This window comes from Strix uralensis, chromosome 1, assembly GCF_047716275.1.
Source record: "Strix uralensis isolate ZFMK-TIS-50842 chromosome 1, bStrUra1, whole genome shotgun sequence".
In the NCBI taxonomy this organism is placed as follows: Eukaryota; Metazoa; Chordata; class Aves; order Strigiformes; family Strigidae; genus Strix; species Strix uralensis.
The window spans coordinates 109,105,540-109,120,003 of NC_133972.1; positions in this window are offsets into that span (position 1 = coordinate 109,105,540).

Genomic DNA, 14,464 nt, shown 5'->3' on the forward strand with positions numbered 1-14,464 from the left:
AGATGAGAGAGTTTCACAGGAGCTGCTGTGGTTATTGGTCACCATGGTCCTGCCCTCCCCAGCGCCCCTTTCCTCTGCCATGCTTTCACCCTGCTGTCTTCATGCTATCTCCAGCACTCATCAGCCTTCAGCGAGCCATTTCAGATCATTAACCAAGCAGAAAACAATTCATTATTCTCTGTAGCTAGATTTACAGTGCTTAGAGATGGAAAAAGAATTGAAATGAGCCTCAGAGCTTCAAGAACAATACCCAGAGTTTCATCTCAAACATGCCAGAAATCTAATTTTAAACTATCCTTTATAGATCTGCAGAGAACAACACACTGCTCTATCTGATTTTAGCTGTTGATAGACTGCATTCCACAGCACTTGCAGAAACAGAGAGCTGTTGTGAATACATGTTCTCTTCATAACCAACCCCCCTCTAATTCAACACTTAATTTTCCAGCTTAACTACAAACTTCGTCACTGATACTCGACTTTCTTTCAGAACATAGATAAAATCATTAAGGGTAAGAGGCCAAAGAACTGATCTCTGCAGGGTATCATGAGAAACACTATCACTTAGTAGTGATTGCTTATTTATAAATACTGTTGCAACTTGTCATTTAATCTGTCCTAAATTCATTAGTGCCTTTTTGATACTGTACTATGCTGGATAATTGATCAAGATGTAATGCAACACTAAGTCTAATGCCTTACAGAAACAAGTTTGCTACATCAAAAATATTATCTTTATCAACCAACCAAACTTGCAATCTCATCAAGAAGTGATTCCACCAGCAGCAGAGAAAAAAATGTCTTTAAAACCGTGAAAGCACAAAGAGGTTGTTCTTTTACCATTTCCACTGCCAGCAAAGTCAGCTTGTGAAATTTCTGCTCCTTAGTCCTCCCAGCCCCATCTTTCCTGACTCCTGCGGCAGCCATTCTGTCACTTTGATCATGATCAATGCCATGGCTGATGGTTTGATCACCCTTTATGTTATCTTACTCAATTTTGTTGACTCACAGTGCAATGCTAGTCTTCTGCCGGCTCAGAGATCTTCTTGGCCAGCTGGGGGATAAAACCCCCTGCAGCTGCTGATTTAGAAGCCTCTATCTTTATTAACAACCTGTTGTGAGTGACAGTTTAGTTAGCACATATTTATTCATCACTCTTCTTCAACACGAATTGTTTGTTTGGTTTTTCCCAAATGCAGAACATAAACTTCACTGAAAAAATCTGAGCGTGTCTGAATTATTATTAAGATCTCCGCAATACCTACCTAATGACAGGCTGATGTTACTAATCCATTATTTTTTTCTTAATCATTGAAAGTTTCTTTGTACTGACCTTAATGCTTCTGAATTATATTTTTTTGCTTCATTTATCAATTTTCTATCATTCTCTGCATGTAACTCACAGCTTTTGGTATCAGTGTACAATTTTTTCTATTTGAATAATGTTGGTTGTCTTGTGGATGAGATTATGATAGCTGCTATTTAACATCAGCCTTACTTGAAGTGGAAAGTAGGCCAGCCAAAGCATTTTTAATTAGCATGGTGGGGGAAAAAGATTAAACACTAAACTGTGGTTTTGGCACATCTCATTTTTCATGGAGAAGTATTGCTTACTTTTTTAGCATGAGCTTTTATGAAAAGGAGGTTTATGTGATCATGATGAGCATTTATTTGTGTGCGTGTGCATCTAGCTTTCCTTTCTCCCTATCCTCACTAATATTTAAACCTATAGTTTGGTTTCTCCTCAGGGGTAAGATACTCCCAAATTGCCAAAAACTTAATGAAAATTCAACAGCCAAGGTATATCAGAAAAGCTAACTGCAGGGGTGACTGCCATCATAATCTCCTGCCCCAGAAGATCTATATGGCATTACACTCGCCACAGCTATGAACAGCGTTGCAGCCAGCATTTGTGCATCAGACAGAGATCTGTGGGAAACTAGGCTTCCTTATTTCCTGTAGTCAGGCATGAAAACTACATAATTTGTTCAAAAATTACTTCTCCTGCTTGATTTGATCGTAATTGCTTTCAACATTGTGAATTGGCCATGAAAAGCACTGAGAATTTGTATGACCCCCTGCCATGTATGCTAGGAAGTTGCTTATTTAAATCCTAGCAGCTTGGTTATTAAGCTAAACCAACATATGCATGTAATAAACACTGCTGTAAAATAAGCCAGATGAATCACCCTCAAGAAGAGCCTTTTTCTCTGCTGAATAGTAAGGAAGCTTAGACAACTAGCTGAGATCGGACACCTAAATTTTAGACAGCTAAAATTAGTGAGATGAATGTGGGCAAAAGGCCTGGACTGGGTCACTGCAACATTCATGGTATGTGTCTGCTTATTTCAGCTTAATGACAAAACTGTCAGAGTCCTAAGATGGTTTCATGTGTTATCTATGGTCCTTTTCCCCCTCTACTAACATTAGATTTACTAGCTTAATATTTGTTAAACTTAGGCTTGAATGTAATGGCATGATTTATGAAGTCCATAAATCCTGGAATCCCCTCCGAGATTGATGAAGTCCTACAGACCAGTCCAATACCCTTAACACCTACTGGTGTGCAGAGAATCTCCATATAAAAATAGAGAAAAAGAGACTGGCATGCACGGTAGTGCTGTATCATAAGCTATAAGATACAATACACCTTTATTTGACTATGGAATCCAGGCAGGAGTTAAGATCTGGACTGGAAACAAACGCTATAGACACCAGAGAACAAAAACCAATGGAAAGTGGTATGGTTCCTGCCTCTCTACAGTACCTTCCATAACGAAAAAGAAATCTATTATATGTGTCAAGGACTTAGTTTGATCCATTCTGTCCTTGATCAGAAAAAAATATATGAGTCGGACCATGTAGGCTGTGAGATTTTACCTATCCTTGACCATAGACATGCACTGTATATGTAGTATACAGTGTAGTAGTAACATCCTTGTGTATATATATACATATGTAGGGGAACAGTCTTTCAGAACTGGGCATGTAGTGATAATGAGTCATCTGGATTATCTTTCTGTAAACCCGGGAGGCCAAATATTGTAGTTCCCAATCATATAAAAAGGGCAGGCTGTGGAATTTTTGCCTTCTAGGGCTACTTCCAAATTTCCTGCTGAAAAATGCAATGGCTTAGAACACTAAGAAGATTTATGGATACATTTTAGTTGATTAGCTTGCATAGTACCAAGAATTCATTGGATACCTAAGTATGTATTATTTCTACTGTTATCCATTTTGCTCTGATTTGTTCATCTATACTACACAGACATTAATATTGTTTGAAAGCGCACATTGGTCAGCAAACAGTGTATTTTCTAATTACTTGTTTATGCAAGTAATTAATACTGGAAAGTTTTAACTCTTACTTATAAGTATCTAATTTATCTCATAAGTAAAATTAATATTTTTTCTGTCTGAGTTAATAATTTTTACAGGAAAGAAGAAAGCAAAGTTTCAAAAAAAAAAATTTGAAGCAACTTAATTCTTACTCAATACATGACTTGATAAGAATCTATCAACATGAGCAGATAGGATTCAGTGAAAGGCTTCCTAAAGTGGAAAAATGAGTTAATGACCTTCTCCAAAATTCAAAAAATGTTACTCTATTTAATGATTGCTCACCAAATTCTACCACATAGAACTTGCACCTAGTCCAGTATCAAAAGAGAAGCCAATAAGAATTTATCTAAAAATGTAACAAAAAATAAAAGTTAGAAGAAATATCTAGCCTTCCAAACACAGCCAACAGTCAAACCAACTTTTTTAATCCTCAATTACGGATTGTCTTATTCCATGAGGTCTTAAAGTTTATATTCTTCATCCATTTAACGTGGTACTGACTAATGTAATTGAATACACCTATTAGCCATAGCATAAACCAGTATTTTATTTATACTGAAGGCACTTGACATTACCCCAACAGTACTTTAATGTGTGTTCCACTATACTTTACATCTGCTTTTCAATCCCTTTTACACTGCTGTAGTGATGTAAAATGATCTAATATATATGAAAATATGATGCTACCTAGCCACAGCTATCTCGTAGGAAATAGTACTGTAGGTAAGTAGTGTTATTTTAAATTTTCTTATGTTTTTATTAGTTTTAAATATCTTCATGAAAATAAAGAGAGATGTTTAATTTATTCTTTAAATTTGACATAGACCATCATTAATTTTTTTGAAAGGATGAACCTTCTGCCCCTTCCTTTCTACCTGGCTCAATGACATTTTTTTTTTTGCTGGGTTATTTTTTCACTGGGTTGGCAAGTTGAGTGGACTCCTTCAGCAGTCAGACAAGTGCCAGCATCAATGTAAGCAGGTTATTTTGCGTTGCTTTACTTCTCACTTCTACTACACTGACCGAGGGGACCAGAACTGCACCCTCAAGATGTGGGCAAACCATGGATCCAAAGAGTGGCATCATGCCCTTTCTTTCATTATCTGTTTTCTGCCTGAGAATTACTAACATTTGATTTGCCTCTTTGATCCCTGTCAAACACTGAGTAGAACTTTTCCTGGAATTATCATACTCCCTCATTCTTACTCCAAAAAATCATTAGTCAACTCAAAGCCCATTGATTAGCTTTGGAGTCTGGATTGTTGTTTTTTCTTTTTCACATACTTCACATTTATCCTCAATGAATTTTAAGCCATTTTATTTTCCTGTGATTTAGTCTTCTAAAGACCATCTCAAATTCTTCGTTGTCCTGGATAACTGTGAATTATAATGAAACTTTTTTACTTCACTGCTTATCCCACTGCCCAGGTCTTTCAAAGAGCTGTTAACCAGTAGATATCTCAGGACAGATGTCTGTGACATTTCACTGAAAAGCTGTTGGGAGTGCCGTCCCCTCCCTCTCACTCTCTGTTTCTTATCTTTTAACCAACTATTTATCCATGCAAGAGCTCTTCCTTTTCTGCTAAGGATACTCATTTTCCTTAAAGCTGTTGTGAATAGAATAGAATAGAATAGAATAGAATAGAATAGAATAGAATAGAATAGAATAGAATAGAATAGAATAGAATAGAATAGAATATTTCAGTTGGAAGGGACTTATAACGATCATGTAGTCCAACTGCCTGACAACTTCAGGTTTGACCAAAAGTTAAAGCATATTAAGGGTACTGTCCAAATGCCCCTTAAACACTGACAGGCTTGGGGCATCGACTACCTCTTTAGGAAACCTGTTCCAGTGTTTGACTACCCTCTCGGTAAAGGAATGCTTCCTAATGTCCAGTCTAAACCTCTTGCCCAGAACTTTTTTGCAAACCTACCTCAACCAAACTCACTCTTACCCTCACTCACTCTTACCCTCACTCTTCTTTACTCTGAATTTCAAATACATCCAATAGACTTACAGGACATCTTACAAAAAAGACCCCAAAGCAAAACCAAACACCACACATACACACAAAAATCAATCAAAACCCCATGTTGACTCTTCTGGTGGATTGTGTTTATCAGGTATCTATTATCTTATTTTTCACTATAGTTTCTCCCATTTTCCCCGTGCAGATGTCAGGCTTGTGGGATTGTAATTCTTTAGATGAGGACTGGAAACTCTTTGGGCAATGTACAAGGGTCCACAGGCCACCCTTCAGGCTGCAGGTCTAAGGAAGAGATAAGCCACCTGCATTAGCAATGCAGGTGCTTCATCCCTGAGTTGTTTTCAGACTCTTGGGTAAGATCAGTTTGGCCCTGGCAATTTGTTACCACTGAACTTGTTAAATTGCTCTGTAACCTCTTCTTAAGTCACCTTAAGTTGAGACAAATCCTCTGAAGACTGCCCTTCAAAGAAGGGCTCTGCTGTGGGAATGTATTTATCTCCTCTGCAGTGGCCTAATGACATTTCCATCTCAGATCTTTGTTCTCTCAAAACCGAGCTGTGATGATATTTAGAATTTTGCTTTACCTACATCTCTAATAATTTTATGATATCTTTCTGGAAGCGGGCAATGAGAAATAAGGACTTGATCTTATGTCACTAACATTTCTGATGCTTCTTTTATTTTTTTTCTTAAAGAAATAGTTCTGTTTGCTTCATCCTTTTTTTTTTATTGAGCTGTCAAAAGTAAATGCCATATTTGTTTTTGTTAATGGATATAGCCAGTTGAAAACTCATAAATGTCTGAGTAGTTTATCTTATTTCTTTCCAATGGGATTTTAATTTTTCATGTGGCAAAATAAATTTAATTCTCTATTGTGCTTTCAAACATTTCTTGTTTGCTCGCTTGATTCCTTGTTTTCTGTCTGTCTGTTTGACTCTTTTTTTCAGGTTATCTGCAAATTTAGCAGTTTGCTTAAGCTGTCAGATGGACATTGCTTAAACCATGTTGCCTGTGAAGGCACCTTGCTGTAGAGTGATGGAAAATTGTTCAACAAACAACTGAGGAAATTAAAATAGTTCCTTTTTAATAATTTTTTCTTATTTAATGGCATAGAATGTGTATATATTGACTCTGAGGTTCAAATCTTTTACATAGGTTTTAAAATCATTATACTATATTTTAGCATATGTCAATGAATGTAATGGTCATTTAAGACAACAGGAGTTATGCCTGCTTCAGTAAGGTAGGAGAACAATCTCAGTTCTTTCCTTTGATGATATGATCAATCACAAAATGTCTGAACTGAAGCCCAGGCAGGCAACACCAGGACCAGATTGTACTGCATCACCTTTCTCTAGTGAAATATTACAGGGAAATTTTACATAAGGGAATTGAAGGGCTGTTGATTCATGTAAGATTTCTCACATACTGTACAGTTACACTGATGAATGTGGGAGTGCTTCTGACTTTACAGACTCAGGCAGAACTCCCTGTTACATTCTCATCAGCATATTTAGGGGCGAAAATAAAAAGACCTGGGGCATATGCCCCAGTCTAATCAATATCTTGGAGAAAGATTCAGCCACCCAGCAGCCCTCCTGCTATTTGTTTTCCATGGTATGGAAACCTGAGCATTCAGGCTGTACATGAACCACAGATCACTCCAGCACATAAGCAGTATAGACTAAGGGGAAGAAAAACCTGGATTTCAGCAGGTAAGTAAAAATTGCATATAGTTACCATTTAATCTTCTGCCTGTTTCTGAAAAAACAGGATTTGCTTTGATTGACATGGAGATCCCCTTTCCAAGCAAAAATCTTTTAAATTTCACTGTTTCTGGAAAATGTTATTTCCAGTGTATCTGGAAGATATTATTTCTCCTCACAGCTCTGTCTTGATTTCAGAACATTTATGATACTCTGATGAAAGCAAGTAAACATTTTTGTTAGAACTACATGGTCAGAATAAAAGACACCATTGCCACTTGTGAACATGAAAACATTTTTCTTCTGAAACGTCAATGAAATCCACCTCCCTGAAATGAATAGCAATTTCATTTGACTGTTACTGTGATTTTTCAATGTTTACTGCCTATTTTTCACATTTATAGTATCATGTTGTTAGGATGATGTCTCTTCCTAGGGAAGATCTATTATTTCTTTTTCTTACAGTAATATATCTAGGAATTCACAAGGCCTCAAAGAACTATCATGTGTTACTAACCTGGACAACAACGGCAGCAAATGTAAACTTGTAGAATTTTTTTTCCAAATTACTATACAGTGATGATTGAGATTTTCTTGCCTGTATGTATGTCTTGTATTTCTCAAAAGATGTCACTTGTCTTTTAATTTGGCTACTTTTTGGAATATTTTTCCTTAGAAGATTTAGCAGAAACTTGATAAACTTGATTAAATGAAAAGTCTAAGAATCTTTATACTGTGACAGTGTTTTGAAGATTTTCGATTTAGAAACAGTAATGAAAAATTATATCCAAGAAATAGGTGTATTTTTTTCCTTACAATCATTAATGGTTATCATCTCGATTAACAGAGAGCTTATTCAGCTACCTATTATAAAGCAGAAAATCAGATTTGATTTGAAACAAGAGGAAGCAATTTAATAATAGACTTTTTTCTCTTAGGCAGTTAGAAGGTAATAAAAAAAACAACCAAACCACCCAATGCTAAATAATTTGGAATTCTCAAATTATGCAAGCTTGAATTTCCCAGAGTTCCCCTTTCATTCTTAATGCCTTTCTATACAGCCTGTTGATCTGAAGCAAAGAAATATAAGAAAATATATACATTAGTATATTTTTTCTGACTGTGACCAAATACATAGAAGTGCAAGTAGTTAAGAGTATTATTTTTATTTCAAATGCAACCATGAAATGTAACATTAGTGGAATTTTGTACAAGGCAACAAGTTAAGTAAGCTGACTCAATAACCTACTTAAGAAACACCACTTTAATGCATCGATTACTGGAAGGTGAAGAGAAATCAGGAGATCAACAAAATGACTCAATAAGTGAAAATTAAATTATGCAATTTGTCAAGAGTAGTAAAATTTGTGTTGCTGTCTCAAGGTGGTTTTTCATTTTAATTTCCAGATGTTGACTAGAGTTATGCCCCTTGTTGCCATAGTACAAATATCTCTCTAGGAGTCTAAAAAAGGGAATTTTTAAAAATTTGTTTTTCTTTTATTCCTCTCCCACTGTTTCACAGCAGGGCCTCTTATTACATCCAGAGAAAAAGGAACTCAGGAAATACCTGGTAAAACTTTAAACAGTTTTTGTCCTACCAGCTGATTCATTACACACACACATCTCATGAAATATTGTGACAGAGGAAGAAAATGCATGGGAGGAAGCTCTAATACCACAAAGTACATTTTGGGACACAACAAATGTGTTTCTCATAACTTCTCTAATGCAGATGACAAACCTGCAGGGCTCTGAATGCTCGGATTCCAGTCACGCACAGGAAACAAGAGGTTTGGATGCATAGTCCCATGGTTGTCTCTGCATTGCACTGCACTGACCTACGCCTGCTGGTCTGCTGACATATACCAGCCTGGGGTCCCTTTACAGCTATTTCCTTTACCTATCATACAAAAATGAGAGACAGGATAATTCACCTTTGTGATAAACCAGCATTTGAGGGGTAGCATAATGAAAAATATCAAGGCTTGAGTGCCAAATGGCCTGCAGTATAGAAGTATTCAAGACCTGACAACAATCCTGAAATATCAGTAGGCATTTCTGTAACATTGCCACAAAATAGGCTGCACAAAAGAAAGTATAGATTTTCCAGATTTGCTTCTTGTAAGGGAAAGTTCCCACTGGTCTGTTATGAGACAAACACAAATAGTTAAAGGAAAAAACTGAGATATCATACCTTGAATTCACCCTGCATATTGATCACTAATTTTTCTAATGTTCTTCCATGTATAGAAAAGAGCAGAGGTAGAATAAATGTTTCCAGTTTCCAGGTGTTTGAGCTTGTTCCAAGACATCAATATTTTCGTTTGGCTTCAGGTCAGATTGTGTACACACATACACACACACACAAAGTCATAGACATGCCAAAGCAAGTTTCAAGGTGATTTTTCAGTCTTAGAGTCTTCAGACTATCACTGAGCTCACTATAGAGTAAGTTTTATTGAGTATGTTACACTTACTAGAGCAGGCCAGGGAACAAACGTGAGGTCTAGATCCTGGTTACACATGCCGCTTGCTCTCTGGCTTTCTTTGTAATGTTTCTACAACCTTCTCTCTAGAAAACCCTGGAAGCAGTTTTGGAGATAGAGTTTACTGCAGCAGGTGCTTACCTAGAGAATGGTGGCTGCGACTGCACCCTCCACTACTGCCCTAGCAGCCTGTGCATCTCCAAGCACCCCCAGGTGAGCTCTAGCCCAAACACATGCAGTGCACAGCCTGATATAAAGGTTTCAGCTAGTGAGATACAAGACAGCCCTCCGATGCTCTGATATTCTTTGAACTAAAGGAGAAAAAAAAAGAAGAAAATAAAAGCATAAGAAAGGTATTGAGACATAACACACTGAAGGATATGATAATGTATATTTTCAGGGAACTTCCAGTATATTCTAATATGCACTTTAGGTTTAAGTTGGCTGTGTAAGAGTTCTCTTGCTTTCTATATAGCAAGTTTAACTGAGACTGCTCCACTCCTACTAAATATGGCATGAACACAACCTCATTATTTCTATGATAAGACATTGCTAGCTGTTACAATGGCATATTATCCAAAACATGGATTTATTTATTTAGAATAAATGTGAATGATTAAGTGACAGAACTCATAAGCAGAGATGCATCAGTGGTCAAAATTTCTATATTTCTTTTAAATCAAATGGAAGCAGCATCATGGGGGCTGTATTTTAAATTTTAACCAGTAACTAGTACAGCCTTTAAGTGTCAGGTTTCTTTGTTTGTGTACACCAGTGATCAACTTCTGTTTCAAGGTGTCTGGTTCTACTTTCTGTAACGTTCTTTTGGCTGGGCAGGCACTGCATTGCCAGTGATCTGATCTTCACTACTGTCCTGTCAGGAGATGAGTCTCTACCCAAATCAAACCAAACACAAGTTAACATGAGAGGGAGATAGCTGTCCTTGTAAACTCACCGACAAGGATTTAGACAGAGAAATGAGTACTGTGATTAACATAGAAATTTTAGTCTAAAAGGATATTTTCTAATCTAACCCTAAGTCTAAAATATGCCCTATTTCATCCAAGAATGATTTTCAGATAAGTGAGAGTAAAACAAACACTTCAAAGTACTGGTTTTAGGAACAGAAGAAAACAAAAGGAAATTAAAACCACAAGAGGAGCCCATGTAGTTGGAATGTTTTTAATAATAAGAAATGTCAAGGAAAACCTGCCTCAGGCAACAGAAAATAGGCCTCAGTTTGACCTCTCTTTGGAAAGAGAGAAGTTGCACAGTTCAGGGCTCACAGAACCTGCCAGGGCACAGGAAATGCTGAGAGGTCCCTGTGGCCTTGGCTTGCCTTGCACTCTTCTCCGGAAGTCACTGGGTCTCCTGGCAAGTCAGAGGCAGAATTCATGTCAGGCTCTGATCCCAAGCACAGCTTCACTAAGTCAAGGCTTGTTTCTTCCAACTTTCTTCAGTCACCAATGTAGCTAACGCAGGGGACTAGTACCAGCTCCGTATTATTAACCTTGAATGTTTATATTCTCTCAGGCTTCTCGGTGTCATTCCAACATGGTTACATATTAGTAGAAGATACATTGTTTTCCTGTTGATATTCACAGGTTCATCAAGGATCTGATACATCATGTTCTCTGCAAATTTTTGTCATTTTAGATTTGCAGTCTTTCATGCTTAACTTTGGTGCCCATAATTATCCACTACAAAGTAACCATTAAGAGCTAAAACCCTCAAATCACTTAATGTAAGTTCAGTGTCTTACCATTTGTGCTGGATTTGTGTGGCAGGGTTTTGGTAGAGGGGGAGGAGGCTACAGACGTGGCTCCTGTGAGAAGCTCCTCAAAGCTCCCCCAGCAACAAGTCAGACCTGTCTCTGGCCAAGGCCAGGCCAATTAGCAATGGTGGCTGCATCTCTGTGATAACATATTTAAGAAGAGGAATCTGAGAGGAGGAGGAGCTGTGAGGGAGATACCTCTGCAAACACTGAGGTCAATGGAAGAAAGGAGGATGAAGGGGGGAAGGTGTGCCAGAGCAGAGACCCCCCTGCAGCCCGTGGTGAGGGAGCAGGCTGTGCCCCTGCAGCCCATGGAGGCCCATGGTGGAGCAGATGCCCATCTGCAGCCTGTGGAGGACCCCACGCCGGAGCAGGTGGCTGCATCCAAAGAAGGCTGGAAATCTGAGGGAAGTCCATGCTGGAGGATTCTGTTGCTGGGAGGATTGCAGTCAGAGGCAGGGATCCACACTGGAGCAATTTGTGAAGAGCTGCAGCCTGTGGAAAGGACTCATGTTGGAGAAAGTTCATGGAGGACTGTATCCTGTGAGAGGGACCCCACACTGGAGCAGGGGAAGAGTGTGAGGAGGAAGGGGTGGCAGCCACAATGGGTGATGAACTGACCACAACCACCATTCCCTGTCCTGCACTGCTGGAGGGAGGAGGTAGAGAAATCAGCAGCAAAGTTGAGCCTGGGAAAAAGGGAGGGGTGGGGGAAAGGTGTTTTTAAGAAGTTGTATTTCTTACTGTCTTACTCTGTTTGATTGGTAAATTAAGTGTTGGTGGTGTTCAAATTAAATTGATGTTCTTTTTCTTACCCAGTCGAGTCTGTTGCCTGTGACCATAATGGGTGAGTCATCCCTGCCTGTCCTTGTCTCGATCCCTGAGCCTTTTGTTTATTTTTCTCCTCCCCATACCTGAGGGGGAAGGAATGAGTGAGCAGCTGCATGATGCTCAGTTTCCCTCTGGTCTTAAACCATGACACCATTGCAGCTATTAAATACAAATCTAAGAGTATGTTTAGCAGAAAAAAATGGAAGATTCTCATTCCTCTCTCAGACCTAACCCTTTTATGAAATATTATATAGATATTAAAAAGTGCTAGGTTAAAATGTATTTTTTGCCTTTTGTTGCCTTGTACCAGCATGGGAAGATATTCTGTATAGCCTTTTCAGTCTCCCTTGCAGGATACCAAGGTCATGTATCATTTCAAACAATGTATTGTCTCACGACTTGCACAGAGCCATAGACAAGGCTTATAAGAATTCATGTAGGTGAAAATGAATAATGGGATTTAACCTTTCCCTCTGTGTTCCCACTGATTTTTTCTGAGTGTTGTTACAGTGATGCATCACTCTCAGCATTCTCTGATATGCTTTCAAAAAGAGCAAGAGCACAATCTTACTGACATAAAATGAAAAACATTTTCCCTAGTATTTCCATAATTTTTAGCCATGAAATCTCTTCACAACAGATTTTATCAGAATAATAAACTATATGCCAATGCCACAGATAGCAAAAAAGGATATCCTCATAAGAAACTCACATAAATACTAAAGTTTACTTCAATTTTTTGCTTCAGTGTAAGTATCTAGCAATTTGATTGACCCTCATAAATAGCACAAGTTTTTCTTTACTGCAAAACCATTTTAGCTTCTTCCCCTAAAACAATTGAAATGTTTAATCTTTTTCCCTCAGAAGATAATGGGAGTTGTTCATTTGTTCCATAAATGACCTAATGGCAGCAAACCCAGCTTAGTTTTAACATCAAAGAAATCTTTTATGCACTTAAGAGAATGTGTTTGCCTGGCCATATGCTCAGCATTGTACAAGAACCAAAGAAACCATCTTGGGAATTGACTATCTGCAAACACAGGTGGGATAGGAGATACTTAGGGTTAATAACTTACCTGGAAGACTGTTGCTCCAAAAACACATCCATGTCCGTCTTCTTACTTTTGTGAGGCTCTTAAAACCACATTGCAGGTGTTATTTTTCAGTCTTGGGTGAAAACTTAATCATAAGATTGTATATAACTATCAGAAGCTGTCACAGAAGTATGCTTATTTTTGTTCTTCCAGAGTAAATTTCATATGGGAAGGTTTGTTGGAAGTAGAGACAAAGATGTCACTACTGGTTCTTCGTGGAAATAAAAAGCTTGTTTTCCTTTGAACACATCTTTCTTTGGGGAACTGGCGTGCTTCTGCAAAGCTTACCAACTTCAATCCACCAACAGAGGGTTATTCAACCAAAAGCTCTGGGTAGTTTGTACAAAATGAATCTTCTTATGAAATCCCAAGCCTATTGGACCGTGTACTGCAAACACTTTGGGGTGCCATCCTTCCTTTTGTTGCATGTTCAGTCTTCAAAAAGTGGTAGAAAAATATGCAGTGCAATAGCCAGAAATGAAGCAGGTGTCACAATAGCATTTTCATCATGTTTTTAATTTGAGAGACTGTTATTCCCTCCCTTTGAGGTCCACTGGCATTTTGATTGATTTTTGTTTGGGCCCAGATCCTTATCCCTTCAAAACCAATAAGCCTTTCTCTGTATTATACAAAACACTGCAGCATAAAATCTTTTGCCTTTCATTATCTTTTTGCAGTATTTATGTTTGTCATGTTTCTAAACGCAATGACCAATTTTTAAGGAATAAAGACACCAGAAGAGTGAGAAAAACAAGAACCTGATTTAATTTTTATACCCTTTTCTCTTTCTAGTTTTAAGAGAAATTTGCATAACTAAACTCTGAAAGTCTAGAATCTTTTTTGCTGTATCTCATAAAACATATTATAAAAGGACAGAGGTCTCAAAAATTGATGAAATGCCTCTGAATTTTGGCATATTTTAAAGATTTCAAAATATACAATACCATAAAATATATCCGATTATGAAAATCTGTATTATAAAAATTGCCAAGTTCATCATTAACAAAAGTCTTATTGTTGAATCTCTTAAGGAATGTAGCTGAGAAAAGTTAATTCACATAAAATGTTATATTAAAAAAGGTAAGTTATACAGTTCTATTTTAATTAAAAAAAAAAAAATGAAGAGAAAGTCTCCTTTTGGTTCTTAGGACAGATCTGAAACCTTGTAAAGTGAATAAGGACTGTGGTTAGCTTTGGATTTAATTTCTAAAGAGGAATTGTACTTCAATATTTGTGTAAA